At 40.8% G+C, this 16,994-nt stretch overlaps 1 protein-coding gene and 1 long non-coding RNA gene across 3 annotated transcripts in view; both read right to left on the bottom strand.

Annotated features, from left to right (window-relative positions):
- PELI2 (pellino E3 ubiquitin protein ligase family member 2) overlaps nt 1-16,994 on the bottom strand; it is a 178,414-nt gene that overhangs the window by 88,937 nt on the left and 72,483 nt on the right. The window lies entirely within an intron of this gene.
- Nucleotides 1-16,994, bottom strand: part of LOC129136983 (uncharacterized) — a 73,803-nt gene that overhangs the window by 44,474 nt on the left and 12,335 nt on the right. The window contains exon 1 of the long non-coding RNA XR_008539008.2: nt 37-16,994. This exon is cut by the window's right edge and continues 12,335 nt beyond it. This is a non-coding gene — a long non-coding RNA (uncharacterized LOC129136983). The remainder of the gene's footprint in view (nt 1-36) is intronic.

The following is a 16,994-nucleotide window of genomic DNA, read 5'->3' as shown; positions in this document are numbered from 1 at the left end:
CTGCTGGTGAACCCTGTGGATGCAGGCACTCTTTACCTTCTGGCCAGACAAGAAAAGCCTCAGCTGTCTTTACAGTTTCTACCCCTTTTGGCCTTTAGCTGGTGCTGAATCCTACCTGGAGTGAGGGGCTCTGTAACCCTTACCAGCCCTCTTTTCCTAGCAATCTCCCTATCTGCTTCCCCTGAGTAGGTCTAGGGGATGTTAAAGCTGAATTGTGCTTTATCCACACTATGTAAGTCTCATTTCTATGTAAATACAATTTGCTAAAGGAAAATGAACATGCTAGAAAGTTGGCTCCTGTTCCTAATATACCCCAATAATATCATGTTCTAGTGGGACTTCAAATTTTCTTGCTGGAGTCTCCTATTAAATTATAAATCCCTTGTGGGTAGTGAGTATAACATCCTCAGTAGCTACCATAGTATCTGGTACATAGTAGGTGATCAAAAAATATCTGTTGGAGCAATTAAATAATATATATAAAATTATTAGCATAGTGACTAGAACACAGCAGTCCACAGCAGAAGCTGCTCTGATTTTGACATGATGACAATGACAGGAACATTAAGGTTTATATAGAGATTATTCAGTTATTTTTTTTCTCTCCCAGCTTTGTGGTCAATGTACAAAGTACAGTATTTATTAATACTAGTAATCTAGTAATCTTAGCATGTGTCTAAGGGTGAGGAGAAAAGATACCATTCATGAATCTTAAAGTCGTATGTTCACTCTGCTCTGGGGTGGTAATTTTTGTTATTAATTTAAACCACCTCTCCAGGATTTCTCTGCAGAATTACAATTGAATACCCATGTAATCACTGAAAACTAAGAACCTTTATTTGATAACTTGTTGAGCACATTTTGATTAGGTATAGCCAACATGCTTTCAGGAATGGCAAGTCATTCTCACATAACATGCAGCAAATCCCTCTGAGGATAATACAGACAAGTTTAATCAAAGGAGTGGCAGTGATCTTGGAATTCAGAAAATACTTGACAGAGTTCCATATCAAAGGTTAACAGTCAGTGTACGAGAGCCATAAACCAAGAGGAAAATTGGTATTAGATTGATAAAACACTCAACAGCAGGAAACAAACAAACAAAAAACAAACGATCAAGGAGGAAAGAAAAAAGCCATAGAATACTGCACGGGCTGGTGATAAAGTCCAGGATTTTTATGTTATTTTAAAACATCTGAAGGGAAACCACTCTGATTGTGTATTCTAGGAATGTAGAACCATTAGAAAAACAAAGTGGCTTTTAATGGAATATAGGAAATAGAAATAGCACATTAAAAGAGTCATTTACTGAACTCTGAAATGACAACTTACTGGAGCGCTTCGTATGACCAAAACACTAAGGTTAAACTGGAAAGAACCTCTTAAAACGTTTACAAAGTATAATCCATTTGGTGAAGGAGAATGTTGTGAAGTTGGGAGAGGTAGAAGAGATACTTTTGTCAATTAAGAATAACTTAAAATTTTTCTTGAAAGGGAAATGGAAGAGCGATATGCAGACCCACATTCTAATACAACTTTTGTGTTTTTCTGGTTAATTCTACTAACAAGTCACAACACATCTCTTTTGATCAAGTACAGGGAAGTAATCTGAAGCACCACCCTGTAATCAGAAGATGAGAAAGCTCCTGAAGTTACCATTTGTTCTAATTAGGTCACCTTCCTACTGCAAATACTCTAGTAAATGAAGTGTGTCACGTCAGTACTCAACCTTTGCAAAAGACAGTGAACTTCTGAATAGTTGCCACACTTCCTCCTGGGAGCGCCGGTTTGAAAGCTAACTGCTATTTGGTAGGTTATCTGTAGTTCTTTTCATGCATCAAAATAATGGTTACTGATTAGTCCACAGGAAAAAAAAATCCAACTCTCCAATTACCCTCTTAGATACCCATGATACTTAGAGCAGCCTTTTATTTCAGCTGTATTTAGTTAATTGCTCCCCTCCTTCTCCCAATTACTTCCTATCTCCAACATCCAGCACCCAGTGCAGGGTCAGGTGTGTGTGACGGAGGCAACCCTGAGCACAAGGGCCCTCAAAGCGATCAGAGGTCCTTGCAGCAGCCCCTTGGAATGGTGCTGTGCTCTTGAAAGGGGCATCCAAGTCTTCAGCTCCACATAAACACTATCTGACAGCAAAACATTTTATTTACTTTCAAAACTACTAAATAGTTTTGCTATTCAAACATTCATTTTAACTTTCTATAGAATTACTGCCTTTATCTAAGCTTCCAAGCTTCCCCTTAACCCCATGCCCCGACAACCTTATTATAAAAAAGAGGATTTCATGCTTCTTCAGTCCAGTCCTAGCTAAGCTCAGGTCACTCCTGCCTTCTCGAGGATCCAGCTCAATCAACTCTTCCCTGCTGAATTTTCAATCTCCCCCCTCCCCTACAGGCTCATGACCCCATAGGCTCACTTAAGCAAGACTCGTTCACATTAAAAAATATATATGAGTAAATCCTTCCTTGACTACTCCACTACACTACCAGTATCACTCTTTGATCTTCCGTTCACAAATTGCATGCGTTCCTGGCTTGCCGTCTCCATGTCTTCACTGCCTCCCACCTCACAGTCCACTCACGGTAGCATGTACCCGTAACTTCTCCAGCGCTCCATGTTCTAGTCAAAGAGCACCCCACAGGGTCCCCATGACCCTTGCACTGGCAAAGCTAGCAGGCTTCTCGGTCCTCTCTTCCTGACCTCTCGCAGCCTGAGTCTGCTACCCACTCCCTGGTTTTAAAGCACTTTCTTTCTTTCTTTCTTTCTTTTTTTGACAGGGAGTCTCGCTCTGTCGCCCAGGCTGCGGTGCAGTGGCATGGTCTCGGCTCACTGCACCCTCCGCCTCCCAGGTCAAGCGATTCTCCTGCCTCAGCCTCCCAAGTAGCTGGGACTACAGGCTCGTGCCACCACGCCTGGCTACTTTTTTGTATTTTTAGTAGAGACAGGGTTTCACCATGTTAGCCACGATGGTCTCGATCTAACCTCATGATCCACCCACCTTGGCGTCTCAAAGTGCTGGGATTAATAAAGCACTTTCAGATTCTCTTCCCACCCTCCAGACCCTAACTCATAGACTCCCACCTCTTTTCCAGGCCCTCTTCTTAACAGTTTAAAAGTCCTTTCCAGGGGAGTCATTTCCTCTTTCTCCAAACACCATCTTTATGAAAAACTCCCTAATCTTACCCAAACCCCACTTCCGAGCTCCACACCCATACATTTTAAGCCTTCTGAATGCCAGCACTTCAGGTCTTACAGATGCCTCAAATTCATCATACCGCAAACCGCAGTCATCTTCTCCCCCGTTCTACTCCCTCCAAGAAAAAGACCATGGTCCTCCTCCAAATTCACATTATCCTTCCATTTCTTCAAGTCAGAAGCTCAGAGTGGCCCCAGCCTTTTCCGGCTCTCTTAGCTGCCACATCAAGACAACCTAAGGACTGATCCAAGCATCCACATTAACCTACTATGTGAATATCACTCTAAGCTGTCACCTACTCTTTAGTTTTGCTGCCACCAATTCGGTCTAAAACAACTCAGTCTAAATCACATCACCTTGCCTGGACAATAGCTTCTAACTGATCTCCAAGTATTCACCAACTTTGAGATCTTTAATCATCTCTATAACATCAAAGCAATCACCAATGTGACTGTTCAAAAATGGATATTCGTTCCCATCAATCGGCCCCTGTTGAACAAGCCCTCTAACGCCTGCCTGATATTTGGGCTGGCAGGTCCTCCCAGGAGCTCAGCCCTGCTTACTGCTCAGATCTCCCTTCCTGACCCCTCCCAGAGGCAGGGAACTGCCATTATTTTTTCTTGCTAAAGCAGGGCCTTTGTACTGGCTGTTTCTCCTTCATTTGTCATTTTCTCTCTCCCCCTTCTATCCACTCACCCTTTAACAGTTAAATCCTAATCTTTTTATGGGTGAGAGACTCAGCTGAAAAGTCACCGATTTTCTCTACTCTAATTTAGAGTAGGGTGGGACCTCCTGTATATATAGCCATAATCCCTTTCCAAAACAACAGCCCTAATTACTTGTACTTGTATTGGGCTGCAGAGTTGACCAAGATGAGGACTGAGATCTATCTTGCTCAGGAGCACCTGGCACAGTAAGGGCAGACTTAGCAGGTACTCAATAAATCTTTGGTTAATGAATTATCAGGCTAATAAATGGCCTCATAAACATCATGTTTTCATCGTTTCACTGCATTTTTAATCACTGCTTTGTCCTTCACTGTCCAACTCTGAGAAATTAATGTTTTCCTAATAAATCAAATAGTTCCCAGAAAAAAAGTCTACAGATACAGAAGACATCTATATACATACATCACACATACACACACACACACTAGTATGTGTGTGGAGAGAGAAAAAGATATGTATATTCGCAAAATCATACCTTTTTTGGCTGAACTAATTCACATTAAGTTGCAGACATTACGATACTTCACCCCTAGATTTTTGACAGCGTCTCGCTTTGTCACCCAGGCTGGAGTGAGGTGGTGCGATTTTGGCTCACTGCAACCTCCATTTCCTGGGTTCAAACAATTCTCATGCCTCAGCCTCCCGAGTAGCTGGGATTACTGGCATGTGCCACCGTGATGCCTGGCTAATTTTTGTATTTTTAGTAAAGACAGGATTTCAGCATGTTGGCCAGGCTGGTCACCCCTAGATCTTTCAGCAATTTTCTACGTCATCACAATACTATTATCACATGCAATAAATTAATTTTTGTGCAATAATTACTCCATATTTCAACTTCCCAAATTGTTTAAAAAATGTACTTTAACAGCATTTCTTTTGAAAAATTCAGGATCCAAGGGATGATGACACACTGCATTTGGTTGTTCTACCTCTTTAATCTCTTTTAATAAAGGACAACTTCCCTGCCTTTTATTTTTATTTAATTTTGGTCTTTCGTTATAGACATTTTTGAATAGACCAGGACAGGTATCTTGCAAAATGCTCCATGATCTGGATTTGTCTAGCTGTTTCTCAATAATCAGATTCTGGTTAAAGATGTTGTCAAGAAGACTTCACAGATGATATGCTGTGTACTTCCCACCACTGCAGAACATCAGGAGACGCATCCCCCAGAAGACCCTGCTTTGCCCCAATTCAATCATCCTACACCTAGGCCCAGGCTTCTTGAGTCCCACCCTTCCCCACTCCCAGACTCCAGCTGTCCCTCCCTGTGAACAGACATCCAAGTATCATCAGACACTTGGGAAAGCCTCTAATGAGAAAGACACAGAGCCAGCAGGACCCCGGCTGTGAGCAGACCTGGAGAGCAGGCTCCAAGTGTAGCGAAGGAGGGCAGGGTTCCAGGAAAGCTGTCTCCACTGAGAACAGAACTGACAGGTAACTATGAGTCAGAATGGGCCAAGGAGGGCTTTCACTTCTGTAGGACAGAGGAGGTGTAAAGCCATTAGAGAAAAACTGAAAATGAAGCCAAAAGGAAAAAAAGCAACTCTTAAAGGCAGGCTTATTTTGATATTTAAGACAACATTCCCTCAAGTATTTTTTTACTAAAGGGGTGATGCTATCTGCTTTTTCCTTCCATTTTTACAAACATGGTACAATCAACCCCACTGTTATTTGGTGAAAACAATGAAGTATTTTTTAACAACAACAACAAATACCTTCTATGGCCCCAGATGGATAATTTTAAGTTGGTTAAGAATGTGGGCTTTGGAGATCTGACCAACATCACTTAGCAGTTGTGTGACACTGGCAGGTTATCTCATGCATCTCTGTGCCTCAGTTTCTACATCTATCAAATAGGGCAATAGAATTTACCTCATCGGGTTGTGAGAATAGATAAGTTAAACACATGTTAAGTGCTAGAATAGTATCTAACACATAGTTAACATTCAGTAGATTTTTGTAATCACAGTGAGTTATTATTAATATTATTGTAAGTCTGTGGTTAAGAAGCCTATTTTAACTTTAAAATGATTTGAGCCATCAGAATTCAGCTTTTGTAGATAAAGAATATGAACTAATTGACTATGGATGGAATTATTGTATATACTTAGCTTGCTGAATTATTGGTTAAGCACTACTAACTATATCTTGGTAAACTATGGTGCAACTGAGCCACCCCCTAAAAGCAAAAGACATTTAGCAGTTCACCATATTTTGCAATTAACCAAACGAGAGCCTATGAGAATGAAATGGTTTCAGGTGGAGTTTGACAATACAATTCATCCATAATATATAGGGAAAAATATTTCCTCAAAAATAACATCGATGTGGTAGGCCCTTAAAAACGATGGACGAATGCATGCAAAATTCTCTGTACACAGACACATGAACTTAAAAATAGAGTACCACTACTACAGTTGTTTAAATCCCCAGCTCCTTCCTGGATAATTGTCACTACTGGGTATATTACTGTCCAAGTCTCCAGGATGAGTGACTATTTCACATCATGTGGAAGGAGGCTTGCAGGCCTACTTAAGCGAAAAAATCTGTCACTGGTTCTAGCTTATCTTTATCTATATCTTTTGCATTTCTCCTAAGTAACACTCTCATGGAAAAACCACCAGCGAATCCAGGATCATCCTTTTGACAGAATACTGAATTTGAAGAACTGCATGGAAACGGTACTTATCTACAGTTCCATTTTACAGGTTTCTCCCTAAAGCTCAGAGACAGTGAATCATTTATCTGGAGCCACATTGCAGGGCGCATGTTCCAGGCCTCCAAATGCACAGGCCAGTGCTCTTCCTTGGGTTCACATTTAAAGACCAAGTTTAATGTTTTTTTAATTGGTGTTTTATACCTAGATTAAATGTATTTTAATATTAGAGATGACTGTGTGCCTTTCTTATTTAAAAAGAAGGCCTATGAAATCCAAACAAACTTGTGAAATCTTTAGACAGTTCCATTTAATAATGATCACTAACGGCCACGGCCACTAGACCAGGCAAAATCTATGAGGCAAACAATCAGAATGTTTGTTTGAAATGCAAATGTAAGACAACTAACGAAAATGCCAACAGTTCTTCTGCTAAGGCCTGCTGTGATATTAAAAACAGTCTAACAGGAACTTTAAGAAGGAGAGACCTGATTCAGGAATTCAGTTACTTAAAAAAGAATCACCTTTGCCTGAAGTACAGGCTGTTCACTTACAGTCATCAGCATTTCAGAAATCAAAAAGCCAATATTTCAACACCTGCGTGTGTATTTTTGGCTGAATGGTGGTTATATTGATTATTTTACCAGCCCTTTAGTGAGATTTCCTTCCTTCTTGGTTGTCATTTCCAGTTCTAGATGGTACCCTATAGGGTAACGAAGGCAGTAGAGTGTGGTAGTTATGAAAGGAAGCTCCGGCATTAGACAGACCCAGGCGTGTCTTCACTCCACTTCTCACCAGCTGTGTGACCTTGGGGAGGTTACTTAACACTCTGTGCCTCACACGCCTCATCTGAAAATGGAAATGATAAAAGCCCTACCTTGTGAAACTGTTGTGAGGGAAAATAAAAAAAAAAATATGCGAAGTGCTTATTAGCACAGAATCTGGTGGCCATAGATATTACCTGTATGACACAGAATAAGCACTCTGTATTTGAACTCTCATTATTGTTAGGGCAAGGTGGTGTAGTAGTAGTAAAAGAAAGAAGAAATACCTTCTGTTACAATAACAACTACAAATATTTGAAAATGAATTATGACACAGATTAAAAAGAATGTAAACAGTTATATTGAGGCCTTGAATTCTGGCTTTAAATCATTGCTCCCTGTATTGTAAGAACTCTTCGTTAATCACTTAAACTGCTGACTGCCAGCAAAACCTAAGCTTCATACAGACCCACTGTCTACCAGGTGAATACACCTAGCGTTGCCATCCATGTAAGGTAATTTCTACAGTGAAGGTAAACCCCAGATACACTCAATCAACATCAAGTCAACAAAGATTTATTGAGTACCACCTGTGTATATGGCACAACCATAAACAGAACTTGCAGTACAGCTTAATTAAATCCCTGGGCCCTGGTAAGCTGAGTGAAAACTACATGTAAATACTTAAGAAATAGCTGGCTGGTTTATCATACATATTTACAGATTTTAATTTACCAAAACAACTTGTATCTTATCCGTTTATATAACCTGTAGGGTCTGTGTTTAAATCAGGATGAATGTGTCAAAGTAGCCATTAAACTGAATTATCAGGGGGTTTTCACTAATACTTGCTAGTTATAAACCTCAGTTCATTGCTAACCACACCCTGAGAAATCAACAAGAAGAACCATGAAGCACTGGGTAGATTTAATTATTATTTTAAATGTAATCTTCCATTTTAATATTCCTGATATAAAGAAGAGTTTTTCATTGCATTGGGGAATCTACCGTCTGTGATTAGTTGAGAACTTTCATTCTCATGGTTCTTGGTTAACTGAACTGTGACTCAGCAGTAACATACCAAGACGAGAAATGACCCGGCCAGACCGTCTCTTGTATAAACAAAAACAGAACAGAAGTAAATGGAGATTAGAGCCCAGGCAGAATCGCTACATTCAGTTTCCAAATATGGGCATGTGGAGACACTCAGGACAATCACTAAGGACAACCCAGAAGCATCACATGATGACTCTCATGGGGAAGACCTTGGGCAGCGAGAGAGAAACTTTTGGCTCACACATGATAGTAATAAAATTGTTTTTGTTTACAGAATTCTTGTAGGAGGAAGGGGGAAAGATACAAGGTAAAATTAATAAAACTTAAGAAAATAACAGTAGAAAAAGTAAGTGAAGTCATAAGCTGGCTCTTTGAAAATATGAGTAAAACAAAAGCTATTTAAGCAAGAAAAGAAGGAAAGAACAAAAAATATACAAAATTAGGAACAGACAAGGTGATATAATTACAGACACTAATAATTAAAATAAAGTGAACATTATGTAAACTTTGTCAAAAATCCAGAGTAGATGGAAGATTTTCTAACAAAATATAAAAGTACCAAAATTGACCAATGAATAGATAGAAAACAAGAACCATTTATACCCTCTCTCTACTTGTCATCAATATCCCACCATACTGGGTCATCTCCATCAGCATATAAGCATGCTCTCCTATCATCCATCATTAAAAAGTCATGACCCCCAAGCCCTCCCTAGTTTTGCTACTCCCCATCACTGCACATCTGTTCCAAAGAGCTGCCACATGTGGGCTCTGCACTTGCTCATCTCCTGCTTATGGCTCAGCCACTCCATGCTGGACACTGTCCCCGCTGCTCCATCAGATTTGCCTTAGCCACCATAGCCACCAACCTGCAAGTGGTCAAATCTAAGTCCCTTCCTTTAAGCCGCATCTCACTGGACTCACTCGGTGCATGTGATGTTGTCAGCTACTCCAGTCTGCCTTAGGCACACTCCTCTCATGCTCCATGATGCCACGCTCTCTGGGTTCTCCTCCCTATTTCCTGGTCACTCCTTTTCAGCCTTTGTCTAAAGGATGAATTCACCAATGCTCAGTCCTAAATCTTCTGCCCCTCTCTACATGGTTGAATTCCAGATTCATGTATCCAATTTGTGCCCTCAACTCTTCCCCTCATATCTCACTGGCATCTCAGACTACACAAGACCCAAACCAAACTCTTTGAGTTTCTCCTTAAACCGGCTCCTCTTTTTTGCCTTGAATGGCATCATCATCCATACATTACAATCAATTAATTATTCCTCTGAGAGAGTCCCGTTGCTTCTTCCTCAAAGATATATTCGCTTCTCTGTACTTCTACTCCCACCATCCTAGTTGTATTAGTCAGGGTTCTCTAGAGAAGTGGACCAAAGAGAGGTGTGTGTGTGTGTGTGTGTGTGTGTGTGTGTGTGTGTGTGTCTTCATCAGTCATGATCCCTGGTGTGTGTGTGTGTGTGTGTGTGTCTTCACCAGTCACCATTCCTGGAGTGTGTGTCTGCATGTGTGTGTGTGTGCACAGGCAGGCCGGAGACCCCGGAAAGAACCAAGACTGCAGTTCAAGTCTGAAGGCCATCTGCTGATAATTCCCTCTTGCTTGGATTGGGTTAATCTTTTCGTTCTATGCAAGCTTTTACCTGATGTGCTTTACTCAAAGTCTAGAGATTTAAATGTTAATCTCATCCAAAAACACCTTCACAGAAACATTGAGAATAACACCTGACCACAAATCTAGGCACAATGGCCCAGCCAAGTTAACACATACAATTAACCATTACACTAGTCTAAGCCACTTCATTTCTGGTCTAAGCCAATGCAACAGGCCCTAACTGGTCTCTGTGCTTCCATCCTTTCCTTCCATATCAAAGCCAGAACACCCTCTTCATGCATAAATGTCTCCCCAAACACCCAACAGCTTCCTATTGCAACCAGATTAAAGCCAAGGCCCATGAACAAGACTTGACTGTACCCTCATCTCATCCCAAGCTCCAACTCCCCACTAACCAGCCCTCAAGCCTGCCTCAGAGTCTTAGAATATGCTGACAGTTACACTTCTGCCCCTCTCTGTTTGCAAGACTAAACTCTATGTATGCCTTCATAACTCATCAAAACTTAAATATGTGTCCCTGGCCCTCACAGTATTCTCCACTGTTTGTTTCCTTGACAGTGCTGAGCACCAATGAATATTATATATTTATTCGTTTGATTTCTTATTTATTGCCTGCCTCTGACCCTACAACCTCCATTTGTGCAGGGACCATGTTTGTCTTAACTCATCCCATGCAGAGCCCAGGGCCTGGCACACAGCAGATGCTCAATTAATATTAATTAAATAAACAAAAAATTCTAATGCAAGAAAAATCTAAACACCTAGAATACTTAAAGTATCTGAAAAAATATGTTACATAAACCTTGAGATAGATAAGCACTTCTTATGCAAAACAAGAAACTTATAAAGCTTAAGTGAGAAAATTCCAGATTTGATTATACCCAACTCAAGTATGAGATGAGACACCATGAACAAAGTTAAAAGATAAACAAAATATATGCAACACATATAACAGATTCTACAAATTAAAAAACAGAAGTCAAACAATACAATTCAAAAATAGGCAAGGAATTTAAATATCAGGTAGTTAATAAATGTCAGGAAATTAACAGATTCTAATCTTAACACACCATATCGGCAAAAATTAAGACAAACGTTCCTAAAGTAAAAATATTTTTTAAAGATTATGATTTTAAAATGATCCTATAGGCCATTTTTCAAATGGGCAGTATAATACAATCACAGTGCAGAGGGCAAGACAGCTTTGGCAAGAGAAAAGAATGTACAAAAGCAAGAGGTTGCAGATTTTTTTCTTTCAGCCACATCTGTGATGGATCCACACTGAGTATGTCTGAAGCAGAGGATTACACATTTTCCAAAGCAAAGATTACCAACCTAGAAATAGTGATGTAATTACTGTCTCATCACCAGATATCAAATTATCAGAGACTAAAAGTTTTCTGTGGCTCAAACTGCTTAGTAAACATAGACTTAGAAGGGCCTTCTCCAGAAATAAATGCCAGACACACTAGTTTCAGGGTTCACAATTTCACCGAAAAACCCCTCAAAACGAAAACATGCTTTGGAAAGAAACGGACATCGTTATTTTAAGGAGGGGTGGGAATCTCTTCTCTCTAGCCTTTAAATTCATTTGGTATTAATCCTATTTATACAATGTAACCTCCACAATCCTAGAAATTGTACTTAAAAATCACAGTCATAACATTTTAACCATTTCTGTACTTATTGTAGTCATCTGCTGAGTAAACACTTAATTGTACAGAGTCCCTCCTTCTCTACCCACGCCCAGTAATGATAAACTGACATTTTGCAGTTAAATAAAAGCCACATCCTGCCAGCTGGGAATACACTTGCAGAGGCCATGCTCTCCTGTCCGGAGCACTGTCGCATGCTGCCTGAAACCACACCTTGAAATCACGGCTTGCGCACATGTGCAGCCTCTGAGACTGGGGCCCAAACTGCCAGCTGGGCAGATTAGGCTTTTTGACATCTGATTCACATATAAACAACCAGAAGATCTCCGTAGAACCGCTCCCAAACTTAAGAAACGGTTTAATATGGACTAACACAGCCAAGGTGGGAAAGTTTCTCCGGATGAGGGGTTTGCAGTGTTTGAACACAGAGAATGGCAGCATTTAGAGGAAAGGTATCCCCACCTGTTTCATTAGTGCCAATATTGGTAAGTGAAAAGATCTCCACTGCCTCTAAAGCCTTTAGCTAAATTGCTGAAAGGCCTTCCACACAGCAATTCTGTTTTACGGCCATTAAAAGGCCCAACTAGCTTCAGAACTGCCTCGGTGAACAGATGCAATGGAAAGCTGCTTCAGCCTCAAACCAGCTGTGAGGGGAGGGGGTAGGACCACCCAGGGCTGCTCACAGGAAGGGGAAGCTTTGCTCTCTCCTGGCAGTTCCGGTGTTTGTCTCTCCATGCCCATGTCCCTACTAGAAAATGAGAATGGCAAAATGGTGAGAAGCAGACATAAAGACACAATATGACAAGTAAACAGGGTAGAGACTGAGCCACAAGAGACTTCCAGAAGCATGCTTTTGAAGGTGGGTGGGGATCCCCTTTTAGAAGGATGGTTGTAAGGAATACCAAAGAGATTCTCTTCGTCCTCTAGACTTATTTAGCTTGCATGCATCCTTCCACCTGCACAGATGCCTAAAAACATTTCACTAACAGCTGTAGAAACAAAATATGTGTCAAGGAAAAGCATTAAATTAATGAGCATCTAGTTTACAGTTATAGACTGAATTCTCATCAATGGGAAGTGAATTATCCCACATTCATTAGGGTCATCATTACACACAGTGAATAATAGGATACTTTAATTTTGCACAGCTGGCTCTTGAATCCGAAGCATCAACACTCGGTCCTTATTTTCACTTACATAAAAGACAAGATCCTAAATGTACTAATCTTTTACAATTCTCCATTGACTGAATTTTGAGGCAGAGGAATGGGCACTGGTGGAAAGGAGGCTAGAAGGGTATGGGGTGGGGGGGAGGGCATTCTGTGAAAGACTTCATGTGCCAGTCTCTGGACGTGGGGCTGCCTTATCCAGGGCTGCCTTGTCCAGTTACCATGGAGAATTATTCAAGCTTTTCAGCGGGGTGAAGGGATGCCCCTGAGCAGACATGCTTCATGTGATGGAGAGAGGGTTCCACATTACCTTCAAAGTATATTTAGCACTTAAGTGTCACATCTAACAGGCATGAATATACTAAGGCCTGCAGTGAAGGGAACACTATCAGTGGCTCATCCATCAGTCCATTCACAAATGTCCACTGCAAATGTCCATGCTAGGGATGGCGACTGGTGAAGAAGCAGATTCTGCAGGGTCTGGGCACTCACTGGGGCAGTGGGGCCTGGTATTAAGGAAAGAAAACCTTAAGCGTGATGCAGCTTTCTCACTTAGATTGGACAGGGTAGGTAGTGAAGAGACCACAGCCAAAGATAGGAAAGACAGAGGACATTCAGAGGGCAACAGCAGTGCAAGGCCGGATGCTGAGGACAGGAACAGGGGCACCTGAGCCTGCAGGGAGAGAGGGAGACACATGCCAGGAAACATGCTGCCCGAGTGGGAAGTAAACTGTGTATTCATAGTCAGGGCCCCAGCTTCCAGGTAATAAAAGCATCTGACACTCAGCTGCATTTTTATCAGTGCTTCCTACGACGTACAAGTCCACAAAGTTCAGAAACAATTACTAGATTTAAAAAAAGAACAAAATTGTAAAAGACTTGTATCAACTTCTTAAGCCAAATTAAGACCCCCCAACAATGAAAAAATTAACAAGAGCTCAAGGCTCAAGCTAGCTAAGCAATCCTAGAAAGGTCCTGTAACTCTAGGTCTCAGTTTTCACATTGGGAAAAGTGAATAGGAGGAATCAGAATCTTCCTAACATTGTAGGAAAATGGCATCATAACTGGGGCAAATTATATACTCCTTTATTTTGGCAAAAAAGGAGGCTGACTTCCCTTTAAAAATCTCACATTAACTTAAAACATTTTTTCTACATTAAAAATTCCAATTCTTTATCAGAAGCGTGTTTTAAAAGTCAGAAACTTGATAAAATTTTAAAATATTGGTCATTAACATATTTGAGATTAACTCATATGGATTTTTTAAACCTATAAACTGGTCAATGTAATTCAGTTGCATGTATCACTAGTGGAGGTATTTGGCTGATTTAAATTATTTCAAGTCTATTTTGGTATGTATGACTACGTATTTGCTTGCAGCTTCTTCTCTTTTTCCTTTCCCATTGTCAGGTTTTAGGAAACAATATTTCCCTTCTGTCCAATCTCTGCTATTCCTTCTGTAGGCCCTTCCCTCCCCCACTCCCCTGCATTTTTTTTATTCTTTGAAATTAGCAATCATGGCCACAATCAGGGTTTTAGCAAAATAAATTATTGTCAAATCAGATAATGGGTTAAATTCAAGGAGGAGGTAGCTTCAACTGATTGAGGTAATAGAGAAAATCAGCATTTCTTCCAGCCTATACTCCCATCTGGGGGCATCTCACTACCCTCTGTCTTGGGCTGGGGATAGACGGTCTTGAAATGTGCCTCCAACTCTGGGAAGACAGAGGCTCAGAGGACTGAGACCAGCCTTTCTTAATCCAGAACAAAGATGGATTAATCCCATATTGAAAGTCAATTTGTAAGTCATCTCCCTCTATTTCCACAAAGCCTGATTTAAAGCAATGGTTTCTGCTAAGCAGCACAGAATTACTGAAGGCAAAGGAACTTGTCGGAAGAGTCAGATATGCATTCACTTTGCCACACTGCCTGCCAGAGGATACAGCAATGCAGCTTTTTAAAATGAAGAATAATTTGTTAAGAAATTTTCTCACTTATTATTTCCCCTTAGGTCTCCATTCTGTGACATGGTGAAAAATAAGAAGAAAAGATGTACTATAATACCCAATGTTCTTACAAATAAAAACAGTAATATTGGTTAACATTTGTTGAGCATTTACAACACACCAGGTGCCATTCTTAAAGATTTACATGTATTAACTCATTCATTCTAATCTATGAGTTGAGTAATATTATAGTCCCCAACGTGAGCGATGAGAAAACTGAGGGTCAGAGTGGTTGTCACTTGGCCAAAGAGTTAGAATTTCAATCCAAGGAATTTGACTTCAGAGCCTGTACTATTAACCGGATTCCATACTAACTAGAGCTTAACAGCCTAAATCAGTAGCCCTCCAGGGGACATCCAGTAACATCTGAAGACATCTTTTGGTAATCATATGAGGGCACAGGAGATGCTACTGGTGTCGAGTGGGTAAAGGCCATAGATGCTGCTAAACATCCTAAAAGGCACAGCACGGGCCCCACAACAAAGATTATCTGGCCCAAACTGCCAATGGTGCTGAGGTTGAGAAACTCTCAACCTTTCATTAGAAATAATATTCCTAAACCTTTTCATGTTTCCCTCCTTTAACCCAGTTTAACACGACTCGACTTTAGAAAATGATGAACAGGGAATGTACACTAGAAAGGTATCAGTGTAACAAAAGACAAAATGCAAGAAATTTCAGTAAATTGGTGCTAAAAACTTTATTCCATTTTTCAAAAACAACAGTAACTTCTCATTAATCAAAAATAAAAATCTTGGCCAAGTGCGGTGGCTCACGCCTGTAATCCCAGCACTTTGGGAGGCCGAGGCAGGTGGATCACTTGAGGTCAGCAGTTCAAGACCAGCCTGGCCAACATGGCGAAACCCGGTCTCTACTAAAAATACAAAAACTAGCTGGGGGTGGTGGCATGTGCCTGTAATTCCAGCTACTTGGGAGGCTGAGGCAGGAGAATCGCTTGACCCTGGGAGACAGAGGTTGCAGTGAGCCGAGATCACACCACTGCACTCCTGGGTGTGCAGTGTGAGTACAGCCTGGGTGACAGAGCGACACTCTGTCTCAAAAATAAAAATAAAAACTTTTCTTTAAAAACAAAAACAAAGGTAGTTAACTAGAGCAAAACTTACTAAAAATGATTTTGTATTATAGCTCAAGTAGAAAGTTCTCAAAATTATAGTTTAGATTGCCAGATTTTGAAGTTGCTAGTGGCACAGCAACTTCACTAGAGGAATTTACACTGCCTCTGTCTAATCTCACAGGCTCAGAAGGTAGGCAAGGAATGGAAGGAGTTCCTCATGGGTACTAGCAACACCCTTTGGGCAAATACCCTTCCAGCAGCTGGCTGCAGACAACCTGACCTGAACCTGCTGCCCTTCTCCTTTTGAGGTGCCCAGGCAGGCAACCCTTCCACAGCAGTTACAGTCTTTGTGGCCTGGACTCCACCCGGCATCACTGTGTGGTTCATTGCTGCTGCCAGTCAGCCACACTGCATTTTCCCACCTGAGGATTCCACTCGAGTGTTAGGTAAAGATGAACTTTCACAAATGAGAAGAAAATATTTCAACCAATTTTACTGTAACACTAAAAACTTCCATCTGTCTCTGGTCAAAAGTTATTAAACTGCTTTGCACTTCATGAAATTACCTAAAAAGCAACAGATTCTAAGAGTCCTAGCTGGGTGTTGCTCATTCATTCCATCAGTTATGTGGCCTTTCTTCTCTGGGTACCTGCCTATAAGAGTGGGTCCTGCTGTCCAGGACCTCACAATCTGCTGGGAACAGAGACTTGTCAGGACCAAGTCCAATGCAAGGTAGGGAAAGGGCACACTAGAGAACACCACAGATTTCACAAAAGGGGTGGCATCGGGGACTGTCACTCACCTTTCAGAATAAAATCCAGAGTTTACCATAGAGTTCATCCACCAAATATTCAATTCTGTAAAATCATTACTGTTTTAGCAGACTAACCAATTTTCTAAGTGAGGACACATTTTTACTTATGCAACAAATAACTACAATTCAAATTGCTGCAAGTTATAAATGTGACCACTGGTAGCTTTTATTGACTTCCATATTTTTTGACTTTACATCCTAAACTAAGTTAAAATACCTTTAATAATTTACAA

The sequence above is a fragment of the Pan troglodytes genome, chromosome 15, assembly GCF_028858775.2.
Source record: "Pan troglodytes isolate AG18354 chromosome 15, NHGRI_mPanTro3-v2.0_pri, whole genome shotgun sequence".
NCBI classification, from domain to species: Eukaryota; Metazoa; Chordata; class Mammalia; order Primates; family Hominidae; genus Pan; species Pan troglodytes.
This window is presented reverse-complemented; position numbering and strand designations above follow the sequence as displayed.